The following is a 20129-nucleotide window of genomic DNA, read 5'->3' on the forward strand; positions in this document are numbered from 1 at the left end:
AAGGGCCCACCAAACCACAATTAGAGTGTACTAGAAGGGGGAGTGGGTCCAGCGGACGCCTTAGCAAGCGGCGAGGGTGAAGCAAAAAACACGGAAAATCTGGCGGCGCTGCCGTCGCCTTCTTCTGAATCTCCGGCCAATAAACGTTGGCTCCGGCTGTTTCGGCAGCGCTGATTGGCTGAGGCGAGCTCACGGGCTGAGTAGCTGTCGTCTGCTCGACGCACCGTCGTTGTTGCGTCGTTTGCGTTCTTTCCGCCGCTCTTTTTCCATTTTAATGGAAATAATCCAGTGGGGAATAATCTCAGTGTTACCGCCACCGAGTATCCGCCTGTCAATGCTCAATGCAGCTGCGGTAGGGTCTCCGACGAGACAAGCGTCCGGCCGGCGAGCGGGGCCGCTCATTCGGAAGAAAGTGACGGTAGCGCCACCTGGATTTTCAATAAGAAATGCCTCAGCGCAGAGCCCTCGTTGGACCCACTCCCCCAATCTAGTACACTCTACCACAATATATGCGGAGAAAAGATAATCGGGTTCGTCCTTACCGAATAGTGGTAGGAGCGAAAAATAAGGACACAATTATTGCGAAAATGACACCGTAAAGGCAGTTGCCCGCTGCTACTGGCTTTATCTACAGAACGTTCACTGTGTTGCTGATTTTGATATGTATACATAAGCTTATTATGCTTATGTGGCTCTTTTACCCATGTTATACGGAGCTGTCGCAGAAGCGCAGGCCTGCGTCACAGACTACCGACACGGACTCCAAACAGAAGGTATAACAACGACATTCGAGAGCATGTGAAGTCGAGTGTGTGACGAAATATAGCTCGTCTAGAACCACGAAGAAACAGGATTGCCTTCATACAGATTGATAAAACGGTCGTTAGCGATTCTATTTCTGTCGGTCCGCACACTTCATAACTGGTTATTTGTAAAAACAGTTATTGACATTAGGTGACAAGACGTGTAAGAGCATAAGTATACATACGCTTTCTGTGAACAGTCTTTAGAGCACGCCTGTAGATCTACCACGCGTCCAAATAAATTTGTGTGAGGGAAAATACAAAAAAGCGCAACAGATTTCCGCACCCAGAAATTATGACGTGCTGGCACGTTTTCGTTTAGCCCCGCGGAAGAAATTTCACGAAGTTTACACATGGGGCAGGTTCTCGCTAAAGCGAGGAGGCGTGTTACGCAATCTTGCTAAAAAGAAATAAATAAATAAAGAGAGAGAGAAATAGAGGAGAAATAGCTAGCCCTATTCGATGATACCGATGGTATCGTAGTATGCGGTTTTAAAGAGCCACTAAACAAGTTTCAGCGGTTTCAATTTATTTTCCCAGAACTACCCCTGTTCCATACCTCGGCGGAGAAAATGTTCAATGTCAGCGGCGGAAATGAAACTTTACTATGAGGACGTCCTCGTGGCAAGTGTGGTGCGAGTTGTGCAAAGGCTATTCCAACGGAGGAGATCAAAGAAAAGACGTAAAACCTTACCTTCCTCACCACAGTGACACACCTCAGCTTTCTACGATTGAGATTTGACGATTCGTTGATTCATCCATGCAGAATGTGTCTTTGCTAAGGCTTGATGTGTTCGAAATAAGGAGGCGCGCATGTTCCTTTCTCGGCTCTGCCATGGAATTTATAGGCCCGACAATGCACCGCAGGCCCCTGCCCCTTCTCCTTTCTATACCCTTACTTTAAACTCCAGCCACGAAAACTAAAATGTGTGGCGGATGAAAGGGCATCACCCGCGAGGACAACAACATCGTCACTGCGCTTTCAGAGTTCGATGGCGCCGCCTTGCGCGATCGCGTATACTGTAGCAATACATTGCAAGTAAAAGCAAACTCCTGGCGAGGCGCCCGGCTTTCTCATGGGATCAACGTTCGCCAAGCAGGAGACACACGGCAGGATTCCGCGAGCGATCAGACGTGCGACCTATCGTATACAACAACTGCATCCAACAGATTCCAACAGTCGGAGCGGCCATCTTTCAGACTCGTCGCATATAGTATCAGATGCCGTGTCGAACCACGTGTCTCCTGCTCGATTGCCGAAGGGCGTGGTGCGTCAGTTCCAAACGACGGGCGAGTTATATATATATATATATAAATCAGACCAACTTGTTCCGAAAATATCAAAGAAAACAAGTCATCATTCGCTGGGGTGCGCGCTATGGTGCGATACATGAGAGAGTTTTAGGTAGAAAGAGCGGACTCAAGTAAAAGTATATTTGCGTGCCCAAGGAGTAGAGTAGCGTCATCGACATTGCGCATCATCAGAAACCAAACTCAGCTTGAGCTTTTTTTTTTTTTTTTTTTTTTTTGTGCGCATGGAAAATATGCTACCCTTATATCCGATATGTCAAAGCCTGCCTTACGATGAACCAGCCTTACAAAGAACCGAAGTGAAAGAAGTTAAGCAGCGACAGCGGGAAAAATGAAAAGATAGGAAAGATGAGGCTTCAAAATCCGTGGTTCTACAAAGGCGGGCTGTTTATTCGCCGATAATGTTTGTGCATGATATTGCGCGGAAGAGTGAGCTGCGCGGTAACGGTGCATTGGCTATCGCGGTCACCCTTTCGCATTTGGATGAGCCTGCAAGTCTGTATGTCCCTTAACAGGTGAAAACAAACAACAGCAACAACAACAACACCACCAACAACAACAAAATATATAAAAAAGAACGTGGTGAGATGGCCTTAGAGTAGGATTCGCGCAAGTGTGGAATCGCAAAATCGCACAGCGAGAGCCAAGCCGAGGAGTTCACTCAGAATTTAGCGCTAGTGTTTTACTGCTCAAATATACGCGCGTATTTATCAATCATGTATAAATTTAGCAAATGATAAAGCAGCGGCAGCGGTACAGTATACGTATATCAACCGAGAGAGCACATGCCGATCCAATCACTGCACGAATCCATCTAGTATGACAGAGTGATTACTCCACGCAATCATAAGTTTTCAAAGTACTATAGTGTTGGTAAATACCAAGTTCACCGCGAGAGAGAGAGAGAGAGAGAGAGAGAGAGAAAAGAGAGAGACCGTACAAAGCAAGTACGTCTGCACAACAAGTCTCCTTTTATTTGGCAAATGACGCCCCATACCGTCCCAGTTAAGCGCCGAAAATGAGAACTATGGTAATGCGGGCCCACCATACCTGCGTACTTAGCGATGGAAGTAAGAAATTCTCACCGCACTTCGTTGAAAAAAGTTCTTACTTCACGCTTTCAGATTGCCAACACAACATTGAAGAACAGCGTTACCGCTATACCAGTACCGCAACCGCGTCTGACAGGTATCAACCCTTCACACGCGCCAACTAATTCGCGCTTCCAATGAGGAGATTCTCTCTCTGGCAGAGCCCGTAAAGGCAGCGAAATAGCTGCAACGCTGAGACACAGCGTTCTATTGCATGATAAAAATTCGGCCACGCAAGCTTTCTGAGCGAAAAAAAAAAAAAAAAAAACGGGAAAGATTGTTTCGCCCCTCTCTTCTTATTTCTTTCTTTCATGGCTACTGGAGACACGGTTGTCTTTACTTACCAGGAAATGGCGGGAATGTGGCGAGCCGAGGCGGCAAACCTGCGGGAGTGAAAGATAGAGGTTCAAGCGTCCACACAAAGTGTTAAATTCTGTTAACATAGACTGCTTCGTCGAGCTAGCGTTCGCACAATAACGGCCCATTGTTTGAAGCGGACGCCGTCCAAACAAGCCCCGAGCAAAAATACGGTGCTCGTATAAAATGCGAGCACATTTTTTTTTTTTTTTTTTGCACACGTATAGTTGCACAGCATAAGACGAGTTTTTTACGAGTTCACCATTAGCTACAAACGTCCAACTAGCATTGACAGCCTAAATTTTAAAATGAAAAAGTTAATTAGAACATCTTACTTAACCAGCCTGCTAAATGATCCGAAAGGAACGTTTGTCCGCCCTTGTTGCGAATCTTGTCCTGCAAAGGTTTCACTGTGTCTCGAATCCCCCATTGTTAAAAGTAAGACAGTCGATCGTCGCTAAAGCACATGGTAGGGCCATTTTGCTCACTATAGTTCACGATGAAGTGTTACTGCACGATACGAGAAATGTATGTCTTCTTGAGTGGCTCAAGAACGAAGACAATCGCGGGCGTCTGCGATGTTCTGCTTAACATTTGTCTACCTTGCTAATTTGTAAAATGTTCCCACAACAGTAAAACCGGAAAACACCACCGTTATAACCAGTTATATCAATAACCGGTTGCAGTCGCATACAGAAGGATTTCGTAAGTGTCGATCAAGAATATGAAGAAATAGGAAAAGGGGCGGCACTTTTTTTACCACATCACACAATAAAAATATAAGCTGCAAAAAAATAAAACCCTTATAAATTATTTCCCTGTAAGAGCGAAGTAACAGCGAAGCTAAAAAAGAAAGAGAGAAATTGAGGCAAAAAAATAATAAAAGAAATTATAATAGCAACTTTGAAAGCTGTAAAATGTTTTGCGGCAAGAAACGTTTTACTATCGTGTTCTGTATTGCCCTCGGTCGCCTTCCGCTAGACTGAACCGGCTGAAAACGTGTGCCAGATAGGAGAGCTTCGCATCACTGGCGCTTTCCGAGGCGATATTTTTAGTATATGACTTCGTGCCGCGTTACTGCCCAGAAAATAACTTTTCGCAACGCAAGGTTTGATTGCTGCACAAATATCGGTAAAATATTTGCATCCTTTTTAGTAATTATTTTTGCAGAGAGCCAGCATAAAAGATGATGTGAAATTGACGGATCGATGCGAACGAAATATTTATACACACGGTGTAAAAAAAAATTGGATCATTATAAGCGACTAAGAACAAGTGCATGTTGTTCGGAGACTTGTCGAGTAACCGCTGCAGTAATTGTTTAGTGGCTGGCATCCAATTAGTTAGTTCAAAAGTAATTTGTAGTTTTTTATTTGTTGTTCTAATTGTAAAGATGTAAATTACAAAGTTATACAGAATAGTAAGATACGCCAAATTTAAATGTGTCCAGCACGGAAACATTTTTTTTTCCCGATTGGACAAAGGCTGCGAAATATGAAAAATACCATGCGACACCAGCGCTGTGTGCGTCTTTCTTCGTTTGTCCGTCCCGGTCTCTCGCGCTGTTCTTAATTTAAACATGAACTACCAACATGCCCAAGTCTCTACCCTTCATGCCATCAAACAGTCTCAGTAGGAAAGCAAACGGTTCACCACAGGCTCACCACTCGGAGAAGCGCATTTTATTTATGTTGGCAGGTACGCACTTATCGCCGGGAGATGTCTGACGCGTTGAAGAAAGAACACGCCTGATGTTACCATCACCGCTCGGCCCAGTGACAGATGTACAGCTTACTGATGAGAAACGGGCTGTCATTTGTAAGCAGCGAAGGTGACAATTTTGAGGCTGCTGATATGGTTTCTGACGGAAGCTACATGTACCATCTATAGACGAATATGCTTTCATAGGTAACTTGAATAATCCTACACTCCTAAAAAAAAAAAAAAAGAGAAAAAGTCGTCATATTCACTAAGTAAATAATAACACGTTACTAGTCCCAAAAAGCACTAACTTCTTTGTAAGTGCAGGTAGTAAAATGATGTTTAGTACTTTTCACTACCTACTGAAGCTAGAAAAAAGCACTAATTTAGTACTAACTAAATACTGCCTCAGTAGTGCAGTTACTAACACAACTGAAATATAATTACCAACAATACAATGGGGCCTATTCGATTTATAAGTGCCGCTTGCATTGTCATATGAACTCGATGGTATTGTAAATGCATAAGGAAGTAAAATAATTGATATACATAAAAAAAGAGAACAGCGTCCTTTCGCTATATATTAGGGCATTAATTGATGATATATACATATACGTAATGTTTACCAAGGACATGAAGGCGCACTGACTCCGGGCAAGAATGTACTACAATCTCGAACAAGCAACGACAAGCAAGGACACACGCACAGAACGACCAAGGTGCTACGCAACACTTACTGAAAGAGCAACTTCACGAGTATTTATAGACATATAGTTAGCGGGAGCACATGTGGCACCGGTGAGCACCTATCTATTTGGTTAAATAATCAAAGCTTTGTCCAAAAAAGTCTAAAGCCTACTGTCTGTACATATGTGTGATACGACGTCGCATATAACTGTTAATCCAACATAATGAGCAACACTACAGTTTATCTCAATTTCGCATAAGACTTACAATCGCAGCATAATAGGCCAAGGCCAGGCAATTTAGTAGTTGCTTAGTAGTTACTTAGTAAAAACTACTAAGAAGCATTTCTGGTTAGTAAAGGCAGCACTTACTAGATTTACTAACCGCTCGCTAGTACAGAACTAGTCAGAAGGTAGTAAAATACACAGTAACCTAGTAAACACGCGCATTTACTAGCTATTTACTAAGTTTATTTTTAAGAGTGTACCAATCTAAAGGACCAAGAAAAGCCAGAAGATAGCATAGCGCCATCTTACAGTTATCATCAGAGAGGTATATAGAAAACCCAGTTTAATACCACAAGCGACCGACGAATCCTTACAGGCAGGCTCGGAGAAAACTATACGAGCTCTTGAATCCACTTATAGTAAGCAGTTTAGGTCACCGCTACGCTTGCCTTTATACCCTACGCCAGTATTGTCCGTCGTTTAGTGAATTTTTTTTTTTTCATTTCCTGTCTTTTTTATCTTTCGTTCCAAATGACATATGATAGTGTCAGCGCTCACGCTACCCACATGGAAATATCGTGTCAGTATATCAGTCAATGCAACACGGCCTTCGTTCTCCCATTGTTTCTTCATGAATGCACTGCGGCCATCGTTGCACAAAGAACAGGAGCGTTCCAACACAGCCACTCTCAATTGTTCTGAATGCAGCTGCAACTCGCCGTGTTTCTCACATTCATTAGAAAACAGAATAAAATAAAGAAGTAAGCTCGGCCGTCGGACTAAAGTTGCGTAATATCGTGCAGCGGGCGGGTAACTGTCCCCCATTCAAAATGCCCCCCTCCCTCCTCCTCTCCAACTATACCTACGCTGAGATGTGCACATATATTAGAAATACAAAGGGCGCTACTCCGACTATTGCCTGATTCCGGCATAGCCCTATATACATAGTTCGGAAGTGGCGCACTTCCGGTGACGGTCTCGCGCGCGTCTGCCTCGTTTCGCGCAGCGAACGATTTTGCGCGTTCAACATTAGAACACCTGATCAGCGTTATAAGTCAGTGCCACAAACACGAGCACTGAGGCAGGCGCGAGAGGATTAAAGAGCATGATCGCGGCGCTGGAACACGGTCGAAAATTACATAGTATCGTGCTCTGCGCGCGCAACTGCACGACGTGGGATTAAGCAGACGAAACGGAAGTACATCTCTCTTGCTACGGTACAAAGTTAAAAAAAAAAAAACAAAAAAAAAAAAAAAAAAACACGCAGACATTCGGTTTGTATGTTTTATTATTTCTCCTAACTTTAATTCGTCTATTGAAGCAACAGATTAAACAAATAACTGAAGTTGCTCTGACTAATTTTCGAAGTCACTTGTCACTATAAGTGACGTCAAAGCACTGCCATGCAGGTAGGCGCACTTGCGCGATAGACGTCGTCTCTCCGGCTGGGAGCGCGGCGCCCGCGAGAAGCGCAAACGGCGTTTGGTTTGAAATGTATGCTCTTCCCGCGGTGCGTACGGATGTAATACTGAGCAGACACGATCGTTAGCGCGCATTGCATGCACTGCGCTTGTCAGCTCGAAATGGCCAGACCTGGTGAGGGGCCCTACAAAATACACTGAAGCTCATAGAATGCTGACAGTTTGGTTCATGTATGTCAACGTAACGCAAAAAGGGAGAGAAGAAAGAAGAAATACATGTTATACGTTTACGTTACCGGAGGGAGGGGAGTCTTCGGAATATCGATTGGGAAGTCTCTAAACGGATCGCGGAGTTGAGTGCGCTCACAGCTGTTCACAGAAATTGAGTTAACGAGTCATTGGCGTCTCGATTTTTTTTTTTTTTAAATCCCAACGAAGCAATACGTTAAATGCGGAGGCGTTCTGAGGGTTGTTGACATTAGGGCTGCAGCTGGCCTTTGTCGTGCCATCTGCACTTAGCACGTCTGTGATGGAACGCCTCGAAAAAAGGGCAGCTCTTGCTTTCCGCGCATGCCAGAGGAACAGCACCGCATGTGTCAGATGCTATAGCTCAGGGCCGTGTAAGCTCGTTTATGGCGTTTCCGAGCCCCTGACAATATGAAGGGAGAGTGAAGTTTGCTTGTACTCCCATTCAAGAGCTTTATAAAGGCAGGAGTGTAACACAGTCCCACCAGACGGCCGCAGTGATAGCCAAAGTAACGCTAGCCTCGACACTTCTGCAAAAAGTTTTACACCGCAACTGACACCGCTGAAATACTAACACTGGCAACGTGTCTGTGTAAATATTTCGCACAGTTCGTGCGTCGTAAATTTTCGCACGCCTATACCTCACGCAGTAGTGGTAGTAGTGGTGGGTTGTCTTATGACAAATACGGTTGAAATACCGCTGAACTACCGCTGAATGGAAACGACGAACCCCGAATAAAATGTGGCACAGATTCTAAATATTGTACCACACAGAATGAGTGTACGTAGTGCCGACTACTAGGAATGTTTATTTTATTTTATTGGTAGTGTACACACATTATTCCGCAGCATATAGTCACCGCAGTATCGTATCATTGCTCACGTGTCCGCTCATCTACCCCCCCCCCCCCCCCCCGCCCCTTTTCTTTCTTTTTCAGCTGAAGCTTAAATATATTGCGCGTCAACTACTTCAGATAAGACCTATTATGTATAACGGATGCAGCCGCGAATTAACCTGTTCCTGGTGGCTACAATGGGTCTTCGAATGCGCGCGCCGCCTATAGAATGACGCCAACATGCGCCTTGAACACTGAACCCGCCGCGACATTGTCACATTCATTCCTACCGTGTTTGAATGTCATCCATCAGTTTTAGTTCGTTACTGTAAAACATAATAATTTAGGCCATTATTTAAAGCCCTGTATCTTCTACATGTGCGCAGGTTCACGCGCCCAGAATCCCGGCGTAATTGTCAAGACAACAGCTGCGTTTGGAGGCTGACGGACCTCGGCTGGCGATACGACACACAGCACCATACTGCCACGTGGGACACAAACCCTGGTCGGCATTGCTGTTGGCAACGGAAATAAATAATTCGAATTCGACGTCGACATTTATCGACCTAATAAAATACAATCTGGTGTCGTTTTATGTTTCTGGCAGCAGCCGTGTGTGACACGGTTTATGTGAAGCGTACAGTATACGATAGCGATGCTATTATATTCACATAATTAGTCCACACCACCCCGCAGAGGACAAAATGAAACGTGGCAGGTCGCGGCTGTTTAGTTTTCCCAAAGAACAGCTTATCAGCATTTCTGAAGAAACTATAGCAATACTGAGCTCCTATGAAGCGACTTGCCTTGCGACACCGCACGTAGTCCTCTGTTTGTACTTAGCTTTGCAAATAGAGCTTCCTTATTTCTTTTTGCAGGTCGGCCAATTTAATCTCCATCCAGTCCATGATGGTAACCGTATCAAAGTGTCATTCACATAGAGTTCAACTTTTTGGTAATAATATTTAAAGAATAATTAAAAAATAAACCGCATATTTGACCGACATGTGATACGAAGGTACAGCGGTGAGCACTGTTAGGGTGAACACGCGAGCGCGTGGCCGACGGCACTATCAGCGCCGCGTAACAGCCATCGGTGGAAACATTGCACATGCGCAGCATGTGCTTTGCGAAACACTCTTTCCACCGCGCGCATCACGTCACCGATACGCTTGTTCGTCGTCTGCTAGCCGCATTTTTTGTTCGCTGAGCTGATACCTTCTGCATTTCAAGGTCCATTTGGATTGAAGATTGGCGCGTGAAGGAAAAAAGTGAGTGTAAGAGGGATAATTATTAAACTTTTTATTCAAGAAAATTGCACTTTTGCAATTCAAGTTAAACAAGACCATGAGAACAAATATAAAAACATGAGCAAATCTAATAGCGAGTCATGTGACCACTTACAGCAACGACTGCAGCTATTCTGGACGGTAACGAGTCGTAAAGTGATCGAACATATTCCCGATCGGCTTTCAGCCTTTCCCACTCGTTGCTGACTTGCGCCCACAACTGGTCCGAAGTCGCGGAATAAAGGGGCTTCCTTGCCAAAGAAGCTTTCAGACGGCCCCACACGTTTTCTATCACATTCAGGTCCGCTCCTTTCGGAGGCCATTCCAGTAGCTGCATGTGCTGCTCCGCCTGGAACTCCTTGACAGCCCGCGCCGTGTGTATCGGTGACCGGTCCTGTTGGAACAGGTAATCACCGTCTGGGAATAAACTGCTCGCATATGGCAACAGCACATTGTTCAAAATGTTGCAGTATTGTTCCGACGATAAGTGTCCACGTATACGTTGCAGGGGCCCTAAACCATATCTTGAAACAGCACCCCACACGTTCACACTCGATCTCCCACTGGCAGAAACACCTTGCACGTTGTCCGGGTCGTTCCTGCGTGGCATTGTGACGTTAACTAAAACAATTGCTTTTCAAAGCAGGAAGTTTGCCTCACCGTGTGCCTGGTAGTCTCCAAACACGCAATCTTGGGTCTTGTCGCGTCGAAAACGTCGACTCATCCGAAAAGATGACGCAACCCCACTCTTCTGATGTCCATGCTTCGTGCAGCTCAGCGAACTGCCGTCGTGCGTCCTTGTTTGCCGCCGTTAGTAGTGGCTTCTGCACTGCGACGCGACTGCGAAGGCCCGCAGTACGCAGGCGACGTCGAACACCACCGAAACGTCCAAATCCAAGTCCTCGCGTATTGCTGGGGCTGGCAAGAAAGGGTTACGAACAGCAGCTGCAACTATGAGGGCGTCTTCATCGTCTGTGGTAGCTTTAGGGCGGGGCGCGCGGGGTGCATCCTGAATGCGACCTTCATACTTGTAGGCTTTAATTATCCTGTTCACAGTCTTCAGGGGCCTATTAACTAAAGCGCCAATATACCGCTGGGAATAACCTTTCAGGGAAAGATCGACAATTGAGCGCCGTTCATCATCGGGAACCCTAGCCATAATACGATCTGGCGACAGAATGAACGGCTGCGAAAGATGTTTGGTTGTTTTATATACGGCGTTGCATGCACAACAACTTTGAAGGGAACGAATAGACAGGCCCCCATAGATATACAAGTTTTTTTGTCTTGTTCTGTTCAAGCACAAATGTTTAAAGAAATCTTAAAATGCAGGATGCATGGGCTTAGAAAACAAAAATGCGGCTAGCAGACGACGAACAAGTGCATTCATGACGTCATGCGCGCGGTGGAACAATTATTTCGCGGAAGGCGTGATGCGCATGCGCAATGTTTCCAGTGATGACCGTAACGGGGCGCTGACAGTGCCGTCGGCCACGCGCTCGCGTGTTCACCCTAACAGTGCTCACCGCTGTACACTGCGACCAACCTGCTTGTTCGTATTTGCCGCCGTCGAAGGCTTATTTGCAGGCTTTTCCGCGCAGCCGCAGAGCTGTCTCTTGCCTTTCCTTTTTAACCACAGTTGAAAAATAAAACGAAAGCGACAACAAAACGATGCAGGAAAAAGAAAGAAAAAAGCGAGCCGACCCCCGTTTGCTGCCTCACTGCAAATTTCCGAGGAATTCACCAACTTCTGGCAAGTGTGCGAAGCCGCGGGCGAATATTTCAAAACCGCACTGCTTCTAGCGATACAGCACCGCAGCTGCCTGCAGCCGCGGCGACGTGTAGAGTTTCACAACACAGAGAGCGAGTGAACAAAATTACGCCACGCTGTGACAGATTTCTTTATCCAACGCTAAGGCGGAGAGAGGGGAACAAAGGAAATGGTTTCGGAATTGGCGCGTGTTACGACATGATCGTAGACGAGTATAAAAGGACGAGCATGCAGGTTGAAAACAGTCGAGACAAATCCGCGCAGTTAACGGTGATCTCTATGCAGGCGGAGCAAGTGCGGCGTCTGCATCGCGCAAATCTTCAGGGGGAACGCGGTGTATATCATTCAGGCCCATTTTTCACTGTACATTCAACTGCCCATTATAGGAACGCCAACAAAAATCACATCGTGGGCGCGACACCCTGTGATAATACCGAAAACATCCTCGTTTCTTTTTTCTTTTTTTTTTCTACCTTGGGCCTCACTTCTTTTTTTTTTTTTTTTCAATCTTTCTATTTATTCCTCCATCACACATGGTTGCTATACGTCTCTTAGTATTGCCAGGAACCGTTGTTGCTGTCTTTTTTATTATTATTATTTATAAGCATATCTGCGACATCTATACATCACATGCTGCTGAGTGCGAAAGTTTTGAAGGCTTCGAGAAATCGTAGAACAATGAGCCGCGTCCTTGTCTACAGGTGTCCCTTTCCCGCCAATGTTTATTCGATTTCACTCCTCGATGCAGTGGCTTTTGTAGGCGCAACAGCGTGCTTGTTACGGCGTCACTTGGATAAAGGTAGCGTTCACGAGTTTACCCAATGTCCAAACACCGTGCACAAGCACGGACGGGTACAGCCACGCACGCATGGCGCAACGTGCTGCATGCTCCAGTTGAAAAGAACACGGAAGGCAACGCGATTACTTCACGCGCGCGGGGGCAGACCGCCAGCACGCGTGAGGAGGCTACGATATGCTACTGCGCTTCGGGAGGAGCTGTGGCTGTCGAAACAGCTCCGGCCACTGATGTCGACCATAGGCGTATCTACCGGGCGGGAAGGGGGGGGGGGGGGGGAGAGAGGGTTGAAAGCCCTAAGGTCACTCGAGTCTACAGAAAGCTGCCTGAAACCCTGGTAATGGGCTTCAAGCCTCTCCACCAGCTACATTCGGAGTCTCGGCCACATTGGTTCTTCAGGGCTCTCATCACCGGTATGTATATAGCTCACAGGGTCTACTCGGTTCGAGCTGGTAAATTTCCCCACCTCCACACGTCTGCAGTGGCCTTTCAATACTTGATCGAAGCATTGATTGGGGCTACTTGGCCTGTCATACTAGGAACCTCAATAGTAAAATTGAGGTTCCCAGTGCTTTCAAGACTGCTTTCATTTGTTTGGCCGTGAAAAGTGTTCTCGCGGGAAAAGTATAGAGGCAGCACGATGCGTTCGCTTGTCGCTGCCGGCGTTGTTCATCACGCCAGCGTTGTGACAGCGAGTGCTCGTGGTCATCGAGTGAGATGTGCTTATATTTGCTTGTGCCTGACACCATGTTTGTCATAGGCGTATCTAGCGGTGTGTGCGTGTAGGCGGGGGGGGGGGGGGGGGGGGGGGGGGGGGGGGGGGGGACTGCCGTTGCTACGGCAACCGCAGTTCCCATGTCAATGCATTCTTGGGCATTTGTGCATATGTACAAGATCTAACCCAAGGAGCGTTAACCAGCGGCACACTTCCACCGCAAAACCGCAAAAAAAAAAAAAAAAAAAAAAAAAAAGAAAGAAGAAAACAAAAGCTTGCATTACCGATTTTGTTTCTAGATTGCTTCAAAATCTTTGTCCTTGCTTCATTCATTTCCCATAATTATAATTTACGATACTTTGTTCAGCAGGTGTAGAACAGTAACCCGATTTTAACAGTCGGGTGTTGCGAAATATTTGGTTAGTTTTGATATTCGAAAATACCGAATAGTTTATTTTCGAATATGAATAAAATATTACACACCAACTATTCGTATTCGAAACTTGGAATATTCGCCCACTCTATAGTAAATACATTAGTAAAGCTAAAGCCCTCTATATAACCTGCTGGTAAATTCCCTGTTTTACTTCAGCCGCACAGGACAATAGATGAACATGAAACGTCTATAGGTAAATGATTTACTTCACGTTAGCTTATATTAGTTTGTTTCAAAGCACCTACGTTCTTAAAATCCACTTCATACTTATAGCGAGAATTTTAGTGACTTTTTTGTCTAACTTCAGAATATATTGGTAACACTACACTGTAATGGTTCGTAATGTTCGATTGAAAACCAGATCTGTCGTTGACAAAGGTAACTTTCATGGACGCACTTTTCAGTCTTTTTTTATTGCAATGACAATCGGGTAATCCGGGAGGACACCTTTACAGTACGTGCGACCAGGGCCCGCTCTAAGTGTGCTCCACCCAGTCATGAATATGAACTTCTGTATTACCACTAATGAACTTTTACAATAAATGGACACGCCTTTAACATATTAAATGAAAGAACGTGCCATTGATTATTGGTCTGCGGCCACTAAAGCGGCATCTATGTAACCCCCCTCCTACCCTCGCTGCGCGCCGGCTGCACTATATATACTGCAGAAGTCAAAGGGAAAATTATGTACAGGTTTACAGCAGTGCAGCCTCCGTAGCTGGCCTGGCGTCAGTGCCGACAGGGTAGCGGCGGCAGAGCGATCCCAGGCGGCACCTATCGCAAAGATCACTTTCCAATCCGCACACCCCACAAGCCCATATATATATATATATATATATATATATATATATATATATATATATATATAGAGAGAGAGAGAGAGAGAGAGAGAGAGCGATGGCTTGCCATCCCACTCAACAAATTGTTGGCGCGCCAATGGTGTCGACATCTGTTCAGGCTGGGACTGGAAGAACGATTAGCTGGGCGCGGTGACTTTTATTTTTTATTTTATTTTTTCCTCGTCTTTCTTCGTGTCTTTAGGTCACACCAAGCACTGCAATTACGGTTTGAACAAGCGGTCTTCCAGCCACCGAAATAGGAATCAGCCGCAGCCTGCGCGGGGTGTTCTAAGCCTGAACTGTGCTATAGTAGACAGCCCCGCAACAGTTCAGGAGCAAGTAGATTGTGTGCGGCTAGCCGAGCCGGTGTGTCGACGCACGCGACCTTCGACTTCGTAAGATGCCGCCGAAATAGCGAGAACGTCTACGCGTGCCGGTTGTGTGTGCGCTCGATGCGCACGCGTTAGTTGCCCCCCTCTAGTTACTATAACGCCGCTGTTTGAACGCGAGCGAACTTCGGTTCGCGACAGGAGGCTGAGCGCGCGCAGCTGGGGCCCGCGCGCCAAATGGCACAGCTGAGGCCCGCACGCGCCGCGCTAGCCGTAAATTTCCACGTTTCCCGAGAAGCCCGCATCAACGCAAATCTCTCCACGTGCGCGACCTTGGTTGCGCAACGACCGGGCGTCTCGTCTCCCTCGGCGCCAAGGACGCCTGGGGAGCTCCTCCCCGCGCTCGTGTGCGCGGAGGTGCGCTCGCGCCACTCGTCGTAGGCGTCATCGATCGCCGATGCGAGTCTGCCGGAGCGTTTCTCCCAGCTGCGCGCATCTTCGAGAGCCGCGTGTTCGCTCCTCGGCCGATTCCTCTCGTGGATTCCCGGAAGACGAGCATGCTCCATCAGCCGGAGCAGCCCGTTTCCCAGCGAGACGTTATCCCGGCTTCAATCCGTTTTCGTTTCTCTACACGAGCGCAGACGCCCAGAAAACGTATTGATGAGCTGCTCGGCGGAAACGTCTCACGACTGCTGCGCACCACTACAGTGTTCTAGTGTGACACCCGAAACGGTCTGCATGCGACTATGCTGCGCTTGCAGACCGTGGCCCTCAATACTGGCGCGCTGACTAATACCTTACTTCCGGGGTGACACAAGTGACGGGAAGTGGGTCACTGACCCCGCCGCTGCGCAGTCTAGTCAGAGAGTGACTCTCCCGCAAGGCAAAATGTCCAGCAGACTGACGGTGTGGCTTCGAGCCTGACAAATCGGTTACAGTTTCATCGTGGTGTCACCAGTAATTCCGATGCAACTTTTATTATTGTTGTTATGATTATTTAATGGAGGCGGGGAGGCTGGGTGGGGGATGCATATCTCGTATCTTCCATTGTCCTTTTCTGCTTTGGAAAGCTGCGAAGCCTCGAATGGCGTTTGCTTTTGGTTAAGCAGACACGGCCACTTTCTGACATTTTCCATTTTACGACCACGAATGATCAGAAACGAACCCTGTGCGACAGGTGTTGAACGACGAGAATACCTATTAATGATATTTTTTAATCGTCAGAACTATTTATTTTTCGCACCGTTAATGGCCACATTTAGATACCTACAAAACACAGCGAAGCGTGAGACTTCACTGGTTGACACGTCCTGCAGTACACCTCTTACACAGCTCTTGAAGCGTGGAGCCTTTCTCAAAAGGCACCACGAGTTTTTATTTTTTTATTAATTTTTGTTTTATTTTTCTCGCGGACCCGCCGTGTCTACTGTCCCTCCGATCGTGGTATCGAAACATAGTTTGTGAACCACCCGGAACTGGTTAAACCATGATGTATGTTTGTTTGCATGTTTGTTTGTTTATTTGTCTTGTTCTTCTGTTTTTGCAGATACAGCAGCAAGGGAAAAGGGCTGTTTGTACAGAAATGTCCAAGAATAAGGATAGGTTCCGATCGGGAGTCGTAATACAGACGGCTTTATAAACTAAAGTCAGTTCACTTTTAGTCGTTTAATGTTAACCTGAATGTCGCACACACTTTCAGAAACGCTCGCCAGCTTCGAGCAGCACACGATTGAACGTTCGTGCTGTCAGGGTGTTGCGAAAATACGTTCTATTGTACTGTGTCTTGTGTTCGACCGAAGCCCAAAAGCTCCAGAGCGACTGCGGCGCAATGCCTGCGATTTCGCAGTCGAATCCACAGAAGAGCAGCTGGAGCGGAGTGCTGCCGCCCGCTGCCGACGCGGCACTCCAGTCGCCAACGCCGAGCGGCCAATCCGAACGCTATGTCGACGCGCTCGATTCAAACGCGCTCCTTGACGGCTAAATATGTCTGGCCCAAATTCGCGTGGTTCCTTGCGCTGCGTTGCTGCAAACGCTGGACGTGTGACGGCCCGTCGGAGCAGGACCCGGGCAAGCGGGTTGAGCCCACCAGTGGAAGGTTAGCTCGAAAGGTCCAGCGTCGCTTCTTCGGCCAAATGTCTGGACAAGGGAATTTCGCAATACCAACAAAAGCGGGATTGTCTGCTGCTTTCAAAGACTAACGACGCAGAATGACTACGTTGCAATACTCTCCGAGCATGTGAGAGGTGCTCGGTGCTTCTGTGGAGGTCCGCTATACCGTCCACACAGCCCAGGAATGCGAGCTTAACTTGCCACACAACGCAGTTAATTGCGCCCGATCAGATGCGCAAAGAAATGTATTCGCCGAAGAGCGTGCGTTTAAATACGTACCAACACCGAAGTGTTGACCGGGAAGACATAGTCGGCCGTGCTAAACAGCCGCACCCTAGCTTTTCTCATATTTATTTTCATTCCCTCAAATGAATTATCTAAAATATAAATAATTTAGCCATGCACCAGCCCATTTTCGATGCAAAATTAAGGATCTAAGGAAGCTACATGGTATGTCCGATGTTACCCCATGGAATACGTGACGTGGGTAGGTGGTAAGCTATGAAGGTACGCGGGTTTCAGTTCCTAACTTGAAAAGCCGCTAGAAACCGCCGGGACACTAGCTATGGCGCTGTTACAAAACCAAGAAAATTGGTCAATCACGTCCGTGAAATAATTGTCCTATATGCACGGATGACGACAGGACACCTACTCGAGGCAAGCTAGCATTCTTCTATTTTGGCTACAGATGAACCAGCTTTATTTAGTTGATTTTTTTAAGTATGCGCCGGAGATTTACAGGACCAGAAAGTACACGCCTCAGCCTAAACTGGTGCCTGGGCCTAGCAGAAAACGGTGCTCGATGCCGAGCTAGCTCACCTTTTTCGTGAGTAAACCCCCAGACGACGACTTCGGGGGACGATAGGCCAAGCACAGCGCTCAGCGCGATCGCAGCTCCGTCTCCTCCGGGTTGCCTCGACACGTGCCGCCCTCGTCCTCTACGCCCCCTCACTCAGCGACGAGGGCTCCACGTGCCGAACGCTATCGGCATCGGCACGTGTACTCTGGAGCGCAACCCACGGAGCGGCGCCGCGCGACGCTCACAACCGGCCGGCGGCAAGAGCCTCACACTGGTTCCTGTAGCCAATTTTTTACCGCTTTCCGATGGCGAAACGTACGTACACAGGTTCCGCTCGTCGAATTTAGTGCCTTTATTTGAATACTATTCTCAGTAACGATGGTTATCACTCGAATTGGTTCGCCAGCAAGCGCCCGCACTGAGCAAGAAGCGACGGTCGCTCCGCGTCGGCTAACCTCCAAATGGGGAACCCAGACGCGTGACGTCAAAGCCCATGTGACGAGGGCGAGGCTCCGCCTACTTCTCGTGTCGTGGCGGGTGTGCGCTCGCTCGTGGTAACAGCCACGGCGCGTGGCTAGAAGAGGGCAAGAGCGCATAAGGAGAGAGCACGAGGCGCACCTGCTGCGCCGGCGGCGTAGCGCTGCCGTTACCTCGATGGAAAGGCCTTCGGAGCTGCGGAGAGTTCATTGTCTGCAGCTTTGGCATCGATCGACGCTCGCGGCGAAAGCCCTGCGGAGAAAGCCGCCTCTTCCTGCTAGCACGCGCTCTTCCTGCGAGCGCGCCGCTTCAAGCGCGAGAATGTGTTGCTTCAGAAGCGCGAATAAAAATGTCAGCGCTAGTAACCGCCGTTCAATGGTATGAGCTACATTTCGGACGCACGGAGAGACGTGCATGAAAGAGAAAACTGAAGGTCTGTGGAAGACACCAGTCAGACTAGCAACGAAGAAAAAGAAGAGCACTCTTTACAACGCAATGTCACGTATTTAGAATGTTTTTTTTTTTTTTTGGGGGGGGGGGGGGGAAGGGGGCAATGACTGCATATTCTTGCGCATGATAAGCATCCGTTATTTCCTGAGCAGAAGTAAGCACTCGATTCAAACAAAAGAAGCCAGTTTTCCGGTGCAAGTTAGGCACAGCATGCAGGAGCAGTACACATAATCATCATAAGTGAGGGCTTTACGTCCCAAATCAACACCTGGGCACTGTCAGGCGCCGCAGTGGAATAATATTGGGCACATGGGGTTATTGAACTTGCGCATGCGAGTTTGCAACGCCCGTGTCCCGTGCATTGGGGGCACGTTAAATATCTCCTGGTGATCAAAATTAATCCGGAGTCCCCCACTACGACGTGGCGTGCCTCATAATCAAATCGTGGTTTTGGCACGTAAAACCCCCTAATTCAACTCTGAGGATTTTCTCGCTCACAGGCGCACGGAAGAGTAGTACTTTTCGCATCCGAAATGAAAAGGGCCGATGCTATCAACGGGCACGAGTGGAGGAATCAATGCACACTGATTTATTTTAACAAATAATAAGCAAACGGGAGCCCTTTCTCCAGCTCCATTAGCTCGCGAGCGATACGGAAGCGTAGCGCAGCGAAGCCTGCCGTGTAGTTGTTGCTTCGTGTCAAGCAAATGAAAGAAGAAAGCGCGACGCATATTCAATGCAATTCAACTTCGCATTCAACTGCAGTCCTCGTAATGACGTTATGTTGTACAGTCCAGCAAGTTGGCCAAGTATTGCTTTACCGGGTGTACCAGCTTGAGTAATTCTCAGACAGAGAGCATGAAAAATGCTGCGCGACCTTTTTTTGTGGACGACTAACGGACTACCGGCCGGCTTAGGGCCCATTCACACTTGCGACTAGTTGAGGTCGCGCGACCGATTGCTACTGGCGACCAGACAACTACTCAAGACGAACGATGTTCACACTTACAAATGCAACCGACGAGTCGCTAAACCGAAATGTCTCGCGATATGCCATTCACGTCTGCTTGCAATGTCATCGCCGCGTAAAATAAGCGTCAGCCTATATGGACGTCCTGTTCCTTCGCATCTGATTGGTTCAGCTGTCCTGCGACTGCGGTCGCGCGACTGAAAAATCGAGCAGTGAGCGACTGGCCCGAAACGGTCGCATTTCATGAAAAGCGACCATTTCCGACTACTTGCGACTGGTCGCTTTGCGACTAACTTGGTCGCGCGACCTCACCTATAGTCGCAAGTGTGAATGGGCCCTTAAACAGCTCCGCTGTTAAAATTGCCTGCGGCAGAGAGCACAATTCTAACCCTTGCTCTAAATTTCTCGATGAGGCCGCCATGAGTTCTACGAGAACTCAAAATGATTAATTGAATAATTAACATCA

The 20129-nt window shown here is 47.4% G+C and overlaps 1 long non-coding RNA gene across 1 annotated transcript in view; it reads right to left on the minus strand.

Annotated features, from left to right (window-relative positions):
• The window catches only part of LOC119450691 (uncharacterized), a 49443-nt gene extending 30677 nt beyond the window's left edge, over positions 1 to 18766 (minus strand). The window contains exons 1-2 of the long non-coding RNA XR_007467935.1: positions 17787 to 18766; positions 3550 to 3588 (exon numbers count right to left, since the gene is read on the minus strand). This is a non-coding gene — a long non-coding RNA (uncharacterized LOC119450691). The remainder of the gene's footprint in view (positions 1 to 3549; positions 3589 to 17786) is intronic.
• Between the last annotated feature and the right edge of the window lie 1363 nt (positions 18767 to 20129).

Source organism: Dermacentor silvarum, chromosome 1, assembly GCF_013339745.2.
Source record: "Dermacentor silvarum isolate Dsil-2018 chromosome 1, BIME_Dsil_1.4, whole genome shotgun sequence".
Taxonomy (NCBI): Eukaryota; Metazoa; Arthropoda; class Arachnida; order Ixodida; family Ixodidae; genus Dermacentor; species Dermacentor silvarum.